The sequence below is a fragment of the Pongo abelii genome, chromosome 9 (genome assembly GCF_028885655.2).
Source record: "Pongo abelii isolate AG06213 chromosome 9, NHGRI_mPonAbe1-v2.0_pri, whole genome shotgun sequence".
NCBI classification, from domain to species: Eukaryota; Metazoa; Chordata; class Mammalia; order Primates; family Hominidae; genus Pongo; species Pongo abelii.
Window position 1 is genome coordinate 75,552,451 of NC_071994.2, and position 16,125 is coordinate 75,568,575.

At 40.1% G+C, this 16,125-nt stretch overlaps 1 protein-coding gene across 10 annotated transcripts in view; it reads right to left on the reverse strand.

Annotated features, from left to right (window-relative positions):
- The window catches only part of FAM168A (family with sequence similarity 168 member A), a 201,808-nt gene that overhangs the window by 110,143 nt on the left and 75,540 nt on the right, over positions 1 to 16,125 (reverse strand). For 2 of the 10 annotated variants that reach the window (XM_054524798.2, XM_054524796.2), the window contains exon 2: positions 2,207 to 2,328. The exons of the other annotated variants lie outside the window; for them this stretch is intronic. The gene's annotated coding sequence lies outside the window, so the exon portion shown is untranslated. The remainder of the gene's footprint in view (positions 1 to 2,206; positions 2,329 to 16,125) is intronic. 10 annotated transcript variants of the gene reach the window in all.

Genomic DNA, 16,125 nt, shown 5'->3' on the forward strand with positions numbered 1-16,125 from the left:
TCACAGAATTAGAAAAAACTATTTTAAATTTCATATAGAATCAAAGAAGACCCTGGATAGCCAAGACAATCCTAAGCAAAAAGAACAAAGCTGGAGGCATCATGCTACCTGACTTCAAACTATACTACAAGGCTACAGTAACCAAAACAGCATGGTACTGCTACCAAAACATAGAGACCAATGGAGCAGAACAGAGACCTCAGAAATAACACCACACATCTACAAACATCTGATCTTCAACAAAGTTAACAAAAACAAGCACTGGGGAAAGTATCTCCTATTCAGTAAATGGTGCTGGGAAAACTGGCTGGCCATATGCAGAAAACTGAAACTGGACCACAGAAAACTGAAACTGGGCCTCTTCCTTACATCTTATACAAAAATTAACTCAAGATGGATTAAAGACTTAAATGTAAAACCCAAAATCATAAAAATCCTAGAAGAAAACCTAGGCAATACCATTCAGGACACAGGCATGGGCAAAGACTTCATGACAAAAATGGCAAAAGCAATTGCAACAAAAGCCAAAATTGACAAATGGGATCTAATTAAACTAAAGAGCTTCTGCACAGCAAAAGAAATTATCATCGGAGTGAACAAGCAACCTACAGAATGGGAGAAAAGTTTTACAATCTACTGATCTGATAAAGGTCTAATATCCAGAATTTACAAGGAACTTAAACGTATTTACAAGAAACAAACAAGCAACTCCATCAAAAAGTGGGCAAAGGATATGAACAGATGCTTCTCAAAAGAAGACATTTATGTGGCCAACAAACATGAAAAAAAGCTCAACATCACTGATCATCAAAGAAATGCAAATGAAAACCACAATGAGATACCACCTCATGCCAGTCAGAATGGCAATTATTAAAAAGTCAGGAAACAATAGATGCTGGCGAGGCTGTGGAGAAACAGGAACGCTTTTACACTGTTGGTGGGAATGTAAATCAGTTCAACCATTGTGGAAGACAGTATGGTGATTCCTCAAGGATCTAGAACCAGAAATACCATTTGACCCAGTAATCCCATTACTGGGTATATACCCAAAGGAAAATAAATCATTCTACTATAAAGACACATGCACATATATGTTTATTGCAGCACCATTTACAATAGCAAAGACATGGAACCAACCCAAATGCCATCAATGATAGACTGGATAAAGAAAATGTGGTACATACATACCATGGAATACTATGCAGCCATAAAAAGAAATGAGATCATTTCCTTTGCAGAGACATGGATGAACCTGGGAGACATCATCCTCAGCAAACTAACACAGGAACAGAAAACCAAACACCGCATGTTCTCACTCATAAGTGGGAGCTGAACACTGAGAACACATGGACACAGAGAGGAGAACGACACACACCAGGGCCTGTTGCGGGGTGAGGGGTGAGGGAAGGGAACTTAGAGTACAGGTCACTAGGTACAGCAAACCACCATGGCACACGTATACCTATGTAACAAATCTGCATGTTCTGCACATGTATCCCATTTTTTTTAGAAGAGATCTTTTAAAAAGAAATATGATGCATACACATAATATGGCCATTTTGCCAGCAACATTGTGATTAGTTCAAAAGTGGAAATTAAATGTCATGGAGTTTTGCAAAAAGGAAAAAAAAAAAAAAGAGCAAGGACTCTGGAGACAGAAAGCTCAGGTTCAGAGTCTGGCTCCACTGCTAACCTTCTTGTGTTCTTTGAAAATCACTAAACTTCTCTATAACTCAGTTTCTTCATCTGTAAAATGACAATAATAATAGTACTATCTAACAGGGTTTTTATGAGGATTAAATAAGAGCTAACATATGTAAAGTGTTTAGAACAATGCCCAACATATAAAAACTAGCTATTATCATTATCATTTTATTTTGTTGTTATTATCATGAATGGAGAGGAAGACAATTAGCAAACAGCAAAAAGTAAGGACTATTAGTGATATAGGAGAAAAATAAAGGCAGGGCAAAGGGACGAGAGTACCAGGACAGAAGTTACAATTTTTAAGAGGACAGTCAAGGAAAGCCTCACTGAGAAGGTGCTACCTAAGAAAAGACCTAAAGGAGGAAAGAGAACAAGCCAGCAGGTACGTGGAGAAGAATGTAACCCCTTCGTGAAGTACTTGGTGTACTTCACCATTTTATAGATGGGAGAACTGAGTCTCAGACTAAGGAAACTGTTACATGGCTGATAAATGACTGACCTGGAGTTGAATTCAGGACTGCCTGATTCCAATCCGTTCTCCACTGAGACACTGACTTCCATTCTTTTCTGGACCAAATCAAGATCAAAGGACCTTTTTCACATCAGCTTCCCCTATTGGAACTGAGATTTATAGATTCAATATGACTATACAAGCTCTCTAGGTTAATGGATTAACCAAATAAGTTAAAGGCATAGGCTGTTAACCCACTTGCCCACTCTCACACGCACTCACTCTCACCCACCACTTCCTAAGAAGTTCCACACCAGGACCTCCATGTTAACTGCAGGCAGCGCATAGAAAACAGGCATTTATCAAAACCAACAAGCCTCAAATACCAAGAAGAAGAGGTAAATTATACATCAGAAACAAAGGCCACTTCTTCTAACCAGGCCTTTGAGGGGAAAAGCTCTGCTAGATGTGGGCTGTGAAGAAACTTGGATCAAAAGTGAGGTTCAACCTACTGAATCTGATCTAATCTAACCTTGGTATACAAGATCTATAGAAATAAGGAGAAAGGAGCTCCAGTGGCGCAATCAGTTAGCACATGGTACTTATGTGAAATAAGGAGAAAAAAAAAAACAACAACCCTCATATCTCACCTTAGCTTTAAAGAAGGCAGTGATTCAAAATACTTTCAACAATATTTTCTCTGTATGTTTTGCCTGTGCTCATGAAATCCCTGTGAAAATATTAGAAATCTATTACAGGAAATCATTAGTGCTGCCAGGAGCAGTAGATTCTGGTCCTCCTCTACAACTTACTAGAAAAGTCACTTCAACTTTCTGGGCCTCAGTTCCCCCATCAGTTAGAAGCAGAGAACAGACAAGATATTCTTTAAACGTCCTCCATCTTTAACCCTCTATAGCATACTATGTTAATGTGATAATGTATAGCACATTTAATATATTATATATCACATACATAATAATGAAACAGTATTCTGCACCTTCAGACTCAGACCCAAAATTCACTCACTCAATAAATATAAGTACTAATAGTAAATCAGGCATTGAAAACACAGATATGCTAAATGACAAATTCATAAAAAGCTTCATTCACATATATTGCTTTCCCCACTCACATATATAATCATTTCAGAGTTAAGTTCCTACTAAAACAAACAAAAAAACTTGACTCTAAGATTCTGTAGGTTTTTTAAAAATCACACAGAAGAGTGTTGCAAATCTTTTATTATCATATATTATACTTAACAACCCTCAAAAAGAAAACACACACACAACAAAATCCTCCCTATTAAAACATAGCTCACACTGATATTTCCTGGCTAAATCACTTATAGTCTGAACTACTCAGAGACTTTTGTTTTTTCCCCACGAACTATACAGTGGGAGCACTTCTAATTGTGTTCATATCTTGTTTCTTACAACCATTAGGTCCTTGGGAACAGACCCAACATCTTATTTTTCTTTGCCTCCCCAGTAAGACCATTTTATAATTTATTTATGATCCATCCAAGAAAAAGTGTGAAGTGGCTCATCTTATTAAGATATAAAAATAAGACAGTTAAAGATAAAAATAAATAAAACCCATCTGGGACAAAGTCCATTCTAAATTAAATAATCAAAATTCAGGTCCTACAAAGAGGGGAATAATAGACTCTGAGGCCTACTAGACGGTAGCGGCTGGGAGGAGGGAGGGGACCCAAAAAATAACTATTGGGTACTGGGCTTAATACCTGGATGATGAAATAATCTGTACAACAAACCTGAGTTTACCTATATAACAAACCTATGTGTGTAATCCTGAACCTAAAATAAAAGTTAAAAAAAATTTCAGGTCCTGATAATGTCTACCATATACATGCCATGTTATTATTGGTAGTTTACTCATTTTTAAATGAACGTGCAATATTAACAACTGACCTCTGAATAATATCACAGGTTTGAAATGTACTGATCCACTTATATGCCTCCCTCTGACCCCCTGACCAAATATGGATCACAGGATGCGAAACCAGCATATATAAACGGCCAACTTTTCATAATCAAGGTCCTGCAGGGCTAACTGCAGGACTTGGGTATGTGTAGATCTGGGTATTCACAAGGGATCTTGGAATTCAATCCCCTGGGTATACCAAGGGACAACTGTACTTCACAGATATAATACAATCAGCTGTTAGACCAGACACTATTCAGTTCAAATCATAGCTCTATCACATAATTAATTGTGTAATCTCGGGCATAGTTACTTAACCTCTTTGGGTCTTGGTGTCATCTCTCTTAAGCGGTGATAATACCATTTTTACAGCTGATGTAAGAGTTAAATGAAATAATAAAGCCATTTAGCACAATGTCTAGCACATAGTAAGTACTCAATAAAAAGTAGCATCACCTCTAGATTGTTTATTAAAATATTTTAAATAGGTGGGGGAAAGGCTCTGAAGTTTAAAGTGCTATGAAATGTTCAGAATGCTTATTACCATTACTCATATCCAAAATTAAGGAGCAAATAAAAAAGGAAAAAATATTCAAAGACAGTTGTCTTACACAACATAGTTCTCTGTTTTGCATTTCTAGCCTCCCTTTAAACATCTTTAATACACAATAAAATACAAGTGGAAATAAATGCAAGCTATGCATTTGCAACTGGCAGAAAGGTGAGGCCTGGGGTTTTTCCACCAAGTCGAAACAAAATTGCTACGTCTCCTACTTCTAGCCCTGCAGGTAGGTGCATGTGTGCATGCGTGCATGCATGTGTGTGTGTGTGTGTGTGTGTCCCTGAGAATACCAGGGGTGGGTAGGGGTGTGTGGGTGTTTAGGGGTGTGTGCGTACGTGGGTGTGTTTCCCCTGAGAGTACTAGGGGTGTGTGTGTGTGCACGCACGCGTGCCCTAATAGTACTAGACCACAGTAGTTCTCTCAGTCTGTGGCCTGCTCTATAGGATGACAGGGGGTACAGCCTCCTGGCAGCAGAGGACATAAGAAAAGACAACCAAAGAAGGGTAAGACAGAAGAAAAATACTCAAAAAGCCAGTGTAATATGATCACCAATGGGATCTAGTTTGTGCATATATGTTGAATAAGCCAGTATGTGTGTAGTCACTGATCATTATGTTTTATTGCATTAAAACATAATGATGGCTTTATAAAGGGCAGTTCCCCTGCACATGCTCTCTTGCCTGCTGCCATGTAAGACGTGACTTTGCTCCTCCTTCACCTTCTGCCATGACTGTGAGGGCTCCTCAGTCATGTGGAACTGTGAGTCCATTAAACCTCTTTCCTCTATAAATTACTCAGTTTCAGTATGTCTTTATTGGCAGTGTGAGAACAAGCTAATAGACCAGTACAGCATCATTGTTATTACAGATACAGTAACTAAGGACCAGAGAGGGAAAGAAGCTTATCCATGATCACACAGGCAAGTCAAGGAGCAGAGCTGGATCAGAACTTAGGACAAGGCTGATTGTGAACTTGAGTATAAAGTGTGTTAGGAAGGGAGTCTGTTAAAAACCTTATCATTTGTTAACAAATCTCCAAGGATGGCTTAAGAATTCCCACAGTTACAAATCCTGCTATTAAGTGGGAGTCACTAAGTAAATCCTGCTAAGTAAATAATTCCCATCCACCACTGCCTTGGTGAATGTTTTTCAAAGGTTCACCTCAAAAAAATGGGAAATTATGACATGTCATGGACCTTTGAAGCTGCTCAAGAATAGCCAAAGCGCCACATATTAAGTACATCAAAGTGAGATATCCACCACAAAACCCCAATTTGTAAAGGGCAAAAAGGCAGACAGTTCTATACCCAACTGCTGTACAGGGTTCCCACAACTAACTTTATAGAGGGATCAGTGGTATTAATGGAAATAAAAATTAAATCCCCAAATCTAGAATTCTAGGCTTTTAAGACCTATCAGCCTCCACTCTCCAGCACTTAACAATGTTCTAGGCAAACTGAACAGGTGCTTGGCCTTCTAAACTTTGTGTAAAGAGGAAGAGAAGTGTGTGTTCACTTTCCCTCCACAAATTTTATGCCATCTATGTAAATTCAAATCCTGGCCATCCTTCAGGCCTAGTTCAAAGCTCCCAACTCTGGGAGGCTTTCCTTAAAAAGCCCATAGTACAGAGATCCCCTTTTCACCTTTTTCCTCCAGCATTTCTCACTGCTTTCCCTTTAGCGCCATTCACTTAATACAACTTATGCTCTGGCCATATTAGTCTAATTGCTTCTCTTCAAGTGCAGCTAACACTCAACTGCCTCCAGAGCTCTGCTCCGTCTGTTTCTCCCCCGTGTAAATCATACCAATCCACTCATAGTGTACTAGAAAGCAGACTAGACAACTCAGATTCAGAATATCTGAGTTGGAACCTTGGATCCATCTATTCGTAGCCAAGATCCCCCATCCAAGCCTACCTAGCTCTTTCAACTAGGCAACACATCCCCATTATGTAAAACCTGATAATAACCACTAATTTAATAAACCTGAGAGGTTATTAGGCATATCTTTGAGGGATAAGAGATAAGGCATAATCTCTGTCCTCTAAAGAGCATATGACCTTATGTGAGTAGAAAATTAGGAGGTAGTAGAGCCTCGTAGGGAGAAAAACTGGCCTGGAGTCAAGGCATCAAAGTCCTAGTCTCACCTCTGCCACAGAATATGTGGGATCTGGGTAAGTATTAGGTTAGTGCAAAAGTAATTGCAGTTTTTGCCCTTACTTTTTCACTAACCTAATACTTTCACTTTATTGGGCCTAAGCTTTCTTCCTCTGTAAAATAAGCAGGGATTAGAGGCCATCCCAGCTTTGATATTCTGTGGAAAATAACCACAGTACTAGCCCGTTCATGAGATAAGCCAAAAGGCGGTATAGATAATGCCTAATGTAATCAGAAACAAGCTGCTGAATTCAATGGAAGCTGCTCTGTGACCACCAGATCCAATGGAACCTCAAAGGGGGGATGGAAAAGTTGAAGCCAGATGATGAATGCATCTGTTGCTAGGAGGTCAGGAACACTTCTCATTCACAGGAAGCTCTGCACAAACCCTCAAGTCCCAAGGTCCCTTCCCACAAAAGGAACCTCGTGGCCCAGAAAAGGAAAGGTACCAATCAGGAGCCTGGAGACACAGACAACGGACAAAGCCAAATGGTGCAGAGCCCATTCAGCCCAGAACCAAGGCCACATCTTGGGCCTTCTCAATTGTCAGGTTTTTTTTTTTTTCCTCTTTTGGGTAAAAGGGAGCAATAAGCTCCAGTAGCACTGAATTTTTCTTTATTTTTCTTTTTTTTTTTTTTTTTTTTTTTTTGAGATGGAGTCTAGCTCTGTTGCCCAGGCTGGAGTGCAGTGGTGCAATCTCAGCTCACTGTAAGCTCTGCCTCCTGGGTTCTCCTGCCTCAGCCTCCCAAGTAGCTGGGACTACAGGCACCCGCCACTACGGCCGGCTAATTTTTTATATTCTCAGTAGAGACAGGGTTTCACCTGTGTTAGCCAGGATGGTCTCAATCTCCTGACCTCATGATCCACCCACCTCGGCTTCCCAAAGTGCTGGGATTACAGGCGTAAGCCACCGTGCCCGGCTGAATTTTTCAAAATATGTAATGAATCTTAAGCTCTTTTAGCCAAAAACAGTTTTTGCTTTGTAGGACTTATTTGCAAATTTCAGAGAAACAGCAGCAAATTCTTTCTGTAAGCATCAGAAGAGTAAAAACACAGGTTTTGCACTTCATCAGAGTCAGGTTCAATCTAAGCTCAACTATTTACTATCTAGATGATGTTGTGCCAGCTATTTAACATCTCTGAGTCTTAGTTTCCTCATCTGTAATAATGTGACTAAGGAGCCCCACACTTCACAGGATTAGCCTGAGAATCAAATAAGATACATGAGAAGCACATTTCAGCCACTTTGTGTATTCCTCTTTCCTTCTTGCTCCCATATCACAGTGTATTTATTTCTACCACAGCATTAATCCTAATATAAAGTATGATCTAGCTATCTATTAGTATCTTTACATACTCTTTATCTGTCTCTGTCATGAGATTGCGAAAAGCTTGCAAACAGGGGAAGTATTTTAATCCATATTTGAGATCCCCTAAAACAGTACCTGGCACATAGTAGAACCCCTAGGAAACTGGATAAATGTGCCTACCATATGTCCGGTCCTATGCTAGGTACTATACAAGGAATGAAAAAATGATCACAATAATATTGAACATAATAAATGCATAACAACAAACACATATAATTTACTTTGTGTTAGGCACAATTCTAAGCCCTTTAACTCTTTCCCTGCTCCCATATCACACTTATAACTACCTGATGAGTAGGTATTATCATACCTACATTTTTTATGAGAAAACTGGGGCACAGAAAGGTTAAGTAGCTTTCCCAAGTCCAAAATAGGCAAATCCATAGAGAAAGAATGTAGATTATTGGTTGCCAGGGCCTAGGAAGAGGAGAGAATGAGAAGTGGCTGCTAATAGGTACAAAGTTTATTTTGAGGGTGATGAAAATATTCTAAAATTAGATAGATGTGATATTTGCACAAGTCTGTGACTATACTAGAAACCTCTGAATTGTGTACTTTCAAAGGTGGATAAGGGTGGATTTTACAATATATGAATTATATCTCAATAAAACTATTTTATTAAAAAAGAAAAGAAAAAAAAAAAACCTTGCCCAGGGTCAGAAAGCTAGGAATTGGCAGACCCAGAATTCTGACCCTTAAAATCTATGCTTTTAACCACTATTCTATACTATACCATTCTATACTAAAAAGTTAAAATCTAGTACTATCTAGTTATTATTATTTACATAAATATAATATAGCTAGCTAGCTAGCTAGACAGATAGAAACATAGAGGCTATAGATATTGGAAAGAAAACAAGGCCTGGAATTGCAGATGTTCAATAATGTTTAGTTGAATAGAACTGAAAAATATGCCCATTTATTAATTTAATCCCTGACCTCAAGGCATTCAGTATGAAACATGGTCCAGACACACTAGCAAACTCGTCCTAATGTAAAGCTGGAAGGAAACATGCACTATGTAAAGATATTGCCCTAGGGAAACATCTGCTGTAAAGTAGTCTGGCAGAGATATTCAATACCACTGACTATCCAAAAGCTCTTCAACAGTTTCCAGTTCCATGGTTTCTCTCTTGTAGTTAGCACCATATGACCAGTTTTGGCCAATGTTCTATGAACAGAAATGACATGTCTCACTTCCAGGTCAAAGTTTTTTTTTCTTTTTTTTTTTTTTTTTTTTTTTTGAGATGGAGTCTCGCTCTATCATCCAGGCTGGAGTGCAGTGGTGCGATCTCAGCTCACTGCCAGCTCTGCCTCCCGAGTTCACGCCATTCTCCTGCCTCAGCCTCCCGAGTAGCTGGGACTACAGGCGCCCACCACCATGCCCAGCTAATTTTTTTTTTGTATTTTTAGTAGAGATGGAGTGTCACCATGTTAGCCAGGATGGTCTCGATCTCCTGACCTCATGATCCACCTGCCTTGGCCTCCCAAAGTGCTGGGATTACAGGCATGAGCACCGTGCCCCACCCAGGTAAAAGAATTTAAAAGCTAGTATATGACTCTTCTGCTCTCTCTCATCTACAAAGGCACCCTAGAAATCTCATGTTGAGATGGCAGCATCATAAGACTGAAACAGCCTAAATACACTAGTCATCACATCCTGGAGGACAACGGCCCTCCAGAGTCACCTGACCCGCACTGGAATTCATAAGCAAGAATTCAACAAATCGTTTTTATATTAAACCACTGAAATCCTGGGGCCAGTAAGTTACCACAGCATAATTCTGCCTGTCTAATGTAACAAGAAACAAACCCAGAATATGTGAATTCAAATCTGTACTCTACCATTTACTATTTTGGCTATGTTATTTGAACTTTCTGGCCCTTGGTTTACTCATCTTTAAAATGGAGGTAGTGGCCAGGTATGGTGGCTCATGCCTATGATCCTAGCACTTAGGGAGGCCAAGGTGGGCAGATTGCTTGAGCCCAGGAATTTGAGACCAGCCTGGGCAACATGGCAAAACCCTCTCTCTACAAAAAATACAAACTTTAACCCAGAGTTATGGTACATGCCTGTAGTCCCAGTTACTCAGGAGGCTGAAGCTGCAGTGAGCCATGATCACGCCACTGTACTCCAGCCTGGGCAACAGAGTGAGACTCTCTCTCAAAAAATAAATAAAACAAAATAAAAAGAAGGTAGTGAGCACGCCACTGTACTCCAGCCTGGGCAACAGAGTGAGACCCTCTCTCAAAAAATAAATAAAACAAAATAAAAAGAAGGTAGTGAGCATGCCACTGTACTCCAGCCTGGGCAACAGAGTGAGACCCTCTCTCAAAAAATAAATAAAACAAAATAAAAAGAAGGTAGTGACAACACTGCCCTTTCAGAGTTGTTATGATAGTTAAATGAAATATATAAACGCACCTGGCATAATACAACTGCTTTTGAGGAAAAAAAAAAAAACTGAATCTGGTGCTTGACTGAGAAATTCTAATTGAATTTCTATGTTGTCAAAAGCAAGAAAGGGCATATATAGTGTTTGGGGGAAATTGTGCTTTAACTAGTTTAGAAAGAACAGTTAATTGCTTCTCTAGGGGAGAAAAAAACAATCCCAGACTTCTGTCTGTACAACACTTTATTTGTACGTCCAAAATAACCTCCCTGTGAGGTGTGGTGGCTCACATCTGTAATCCCAACACTTGGGAGGCCAAAGCAGGTGGATCACTTGAGTCCAGGAGTTCAAGACCAGCCTGTGCAACATGGCAAGACCCCTGTCTATAAAAAAATACAAAAAATTAACCGAGCGTGATGGTGTGCACCTGTAGTCCCAGCTACTCAGAAGGGTGAGGTAGGATGATCACCTGAGCCCAGGAGGTTGAGGCTACAGTGAGCCATGATCACAGTACTGCATTCCAGCCTGTGTGACAGACTGAGACCCTGCCATCCATCCATCCATCCATCCATTCATATATCCATCCATCTATCCATCCATCCATAACCTGTACACTACTACATTTGATCTTCACAAGGGTCCAGGAAAGCAAAGATCCTTATCAAAGAAAGATTAACACAAGCCCCCAAAGCTTAATCTACACCTACCCATGGACCAGTGGGAAGAGAACAGTGTCCTTTTAAAGCAATGGAAAGGAAAAGTACTTAACCTATCAGTAGCTCCCCACAACCACCTCAAGGAGTGACAGAGGTGCCATAATTTGCTCTGCCCCAAAATAGCTCCCTCTGGCCCATTTATAGTGCCTAAGCTTCCTTCATTAAGATACTCACTCCAGGAAGAGATAATACAACATCAACAATTAACACATAAGTTCTTATAAACCAATGAAACGGCCAGGCACGGTGGCTCACGCCTGTAAGCCCAGCACTTTAGGAGGCCAAGGCAGGCAGATCACCTGAGGTCATGAGTTCAAGACCAGCCTGACCAATACAGTGAAGCTCCATCTCTGCCAAAAATACAAAATTAGTCTGGTGTGGTGGCAGATGCCTGTAATCCAAGCTACTCCGGAGGCTGAGGCAGGAGAATCACTTGAACCCGGGAGGCAGAGGTTGCAGCGAGCCGAGATCGTGCCATTGCACTCTAGCTGCGGTAACAAGAGCAAAACTCTGTCTCAAAAAAAAAAAAAAAAAAAAAGAAAAGAAAAGAAACAACTATCAATTAATTAATTTTAAAAGGAAAAGAAAAAGTACCATTACCAATCTATCTCATTCACAACAAAAAAAAAATTTGTAGGGGAGATATAAAAAAACTATAATCATTCATAATATATAAATTATAAAATCCCATGACCTAACATAGGGGCTCAATTGAACTGGCGCTAATCAAGAATAGAAATGTCATAGAAAGAATGAGGTCGAGGAAACACTTCTCACAGGACAAGTATCATGAAAGAGGTAACATTTTGGCTCAGTCTTAAGGGTCTTAAGAATCAGAATATTCTGGCCAGGCTCACGCCTGTAATCCCAGCACTTTGGGAGGCTGAGGCGGGCAGATCACAAGGTCAGGAGATCGAGACCATCCTGACCAACATGGTGAAACCCCGTCTCTACGAAAAATACAAAAATTAGGTGGGTATGGTGGCGCATGCCTGTAATCCCAGCTACTCAGGAGGCTGAGGCAGGAGAATCGCTTGAACCCAGGAGGCGGAGGCTGCAGTGAGCCGAGATCGCGCCACTGCACTCCAGCCTGGCGACAGAGTGAGACTCTGCCTTAAAAAAAAAAAAAAGAATCAGAATCATCTTAGGAAACTCCTCAAAGGCATTAAGATTTCTGGCTCTTTGGGGGAACATCTGGGAGCTCTAGAAAATGAACTTATAATATAATATAAAAGGCTTGTAGTCAAAAGATCTAAATGTGTCCTGGCTCTGTCCTTTATTAGCTGTGTTACCTCAAGAAAGTTACTTAACCTCTCTGGTTTCAATTTCTTCATTTGTAAAATGGAGACTAAAACCACTTACCTTACTGGATTGTCAAAATAATTAAATGAGAGAAATTGTTGAGGAAGTGCCTGATAAACTGAGATTGCTAACAATACTTAACTCTAAAGGAATATCCTTGGGACTAATACCCCTCCATCCCTATACTATGATAGAATCAAGTTTAAGTAATTTTCTACTGTTAAATTATTGCTGGAACTGAATGCTGTTACATTTCTAATAATTATACTTTAAACTAAGCCCAGTTAAAGTTTACTTTTAAATGTAGATTCCTTACCTCCTTCTCTAGGTTTCTGCAGAACTTCATGTTAAACTTCTAATATATATATTTTTTCCATGTCCACCTCTTCTCATAGATTTTGAGTGTCTCTAGGCAGAGTGTCTCATGGGCAATTCACTTCTAATTCAGTGCCTAGCAGTAAATGTCTGTTGTGTGTTGTCTACAAATGAGTCAATGGACCTCTGGTACTTTAAAGAATGTCTGCATGTTAGAAAACCCCTTATTCATTCATCCAAAAATATTTATTATGCACTTTCTATGTGCCTGCTCAATCTTACAGAAGCAGCAATGAACAAAAGAGACATTATCCCTGCCTTCATGGAGTTTACTATCTAGTGGGAAAGACATATATGAATCAAATAATTTCAAGTATACTAATAAATTATTTTTTAAAATGCAGATTGCTATGGGAGCTTACAGTAGACAAGAGCATGTAGTAACCGAAAATTTGTAGCTGTAAGGCACTTGCGAGACCACTGATTCCACATACTTGCAGTGGCACAATCACAGCTCACTATAACTTTGAACTCCTGGGCTCAAGCAATCCTCCCACCTCAGCCTCCCGAGTAGCTAGGACGACATGTGTGCATCACCACACTCAGCTAATTTTTAAATTTTTTGTAGAGACATGGTCATGTTGTTCACACTGGTCTTAAATGATCCTCTCACCTTGGCCTCCCAAAGTGCTGGGATTACGGGTGTAAACCACCACACCCAGCCTCTACATACTTTTTAAAAAGTAACTGAGTAGTAAATAATCTCCCCCATCCCAATTTCCACCCCCCTTCCCCTCATGCAGCTAGTCCAGAATCCAGATTACCTGACTGCTAGAAGCTATTTGCTCTTTTTACTATTCCAATTCATAGATTTCTAAGTCCAACAGAAAAAGATTCTATATTATTAACAGTTAAAGGGTACTGTTTCAGGGGGTGGGGGTTAATACATGACGTGGTGGATTGTGATTGCCCATTAGTTCTTCGGAAGGTACACTCCTAACATGCAGAAATAAATACTTCTGTCTCTCAAGAGGATCAGGGAAAAACAATAACTCAGAAGTGTCTTTTATACTATACAACCTTGGTCTTGGCTCAGGAATACCAATTACTTTTTGAAACACCCGATATGACCTTGAGTGTTTTTTAACACGAAGGCAGATACTGTAGCTTTTTAACATAAAATAGGAAGCATTTGCCATTCATATAAGGGTCAATTACAGAAGTAGAAGATTTGAAATCAGTCCTTTCAGCATATGTCACAACTCAATAGCAAATGTCTATTCAAAAAAAAAAGGAGTGGGGACTGTCAATGATTCCACTTACTGCCTTGCAGGCAGGAGCAAAGGCAATCTGGTTCACTACTGCATTCTCAGTGTCTAACACAGTGTCCAGGTCTTGACACATACTAGTACTTGTTGAAAGCCTGAAAGAATGAAGAAACTACATTTTTAAACAGGTTTTCTTTTTCTATCACTAGTAAGTGACAGAACCAAGCTCTGAACTCCTGACTTTTACACCATAGTGGTGACTATCCAGGGATATTAGAGAGTAGTATACAGGCCTATAACCAGGCTGAATCAATTTCCCAGGGAAGATATGCAGTACCCAGCTAGGAATAATCTCTTGCAACAGATTGTATTTTCCAAAGATGGTCACAATTACATCTCTGCTACAGTTTGGAAATCTGACCTTCCAAACTTCATGTTGAAATTTGATCCCCTATCCTAAGTGAAATAAAAGAAATTTTAAAATATTAAAAAACATTAAAAATTAAAAATTAATTAAAAATTAAAATATTTTCATGTTAAAATATTTTTTAAAAAGAAATCTGATCCCCAGTGTTGGAGGTGGGGCCTAGTGGGTCATGGAGACAGATCCCTCATAAACAGATTAATGTGGGGAGGGGGCATGGAATTGTGATGGGGGAAAAGTTCTTGCTCTGTTTGTTCCCTCCAGTGCTGGCTCTTAAAATGAATTTCGGACAGGTGCACTGGCTCACACCTGTAATGCCAGTACTTTGGGAGGCCGAGGCGGGTGGATCACGAGGTCAGGAGTTTGAGATCAGCTTGACCAACATGGTGAAACCCCATCTCTACTAAAAAATACAAAAATTAGCTGGGCATGGTGGTGCGCGCCTGTAGTCCCAGATACTCAGGAGGCTGAGGCAGGAAAATTGCTTGAACCCAGGAGGCAGAGGTTGCAGTGAGCCGAGATTGCGCCACTGCACTCCAGCCTGGGCGAGAGAGTGAGACTGTCCCAAAAAAAACTGGCACCTCCCTCAACTTCCTCTCTCACCATGTAATTTCACTGGCTCCCCTTCCCCTTCTGCCATGAGTGGAAGCAGCCTGAAGCCCTCACCAGAAGCAGATGCTGACGCCATGCTTCCCACACAGCCTGTAGGACCATGAGCCAAAGAAGCCCCTTTTCTTTATAAATTACAGCCTTAGGTATTCCTTTATAGCAACACAAATGGACTGAGACAATCTCCCATCCCACATGCTCTACTACAATGTGATCTTGCCACAACTCCATCAAGAGGTAGATACTATTTCTCCTCCCCTTGAATCTGGGTGGGTCTGATCTTATGAATACCATTAGAATGCAGCTTTTGCCTGGTTTTCATGGGATGCTTCCTAGGAAGAAACTATGAAAAAAAATGTAAGGGTCTCCTTCATTCATTCAGGCTTTCAACAAATATTTGTTATGAGTTCCTACCATGTGTCAGGCCCTAGACATTGTGTTAGGCACTGAGAATGCAATTATACATTACTCAGCCACTGCCCCGTCCTCAGAGTTTACACTCTAGAGGAGGAAAGAGATGAAGGGCAAGTGGGACAGACTAATACATCCTATAATTACAACATGTAACAGAAGCTTATAAAGAAGCAAAAAGAGATTTGCTTGAGGATGGCAAGTCAAGAAAGGGCATTCCAAGGCAGTGACATTTAAACAAGCCATAACAGAGAAGTAGTTAGCCATGATGGACAGAGGAACAGGCAAATATTTTAGGAAAAAGAACAGCATGAGCAAAGTCACTGAAGGAGAAAAAAGCTTGACAGGCTCTCAGAGGAGCTGAGAGATGATGAGAATAGCTGGAACACAGTGAACAAGGGAGAGAGCAGCACAAAGACCAGGGCGTGTATGTGTGTGCATGTGCATTTGTGTGTGTGTGTGTGTGTATACATATATATATATATAATTTTTTTT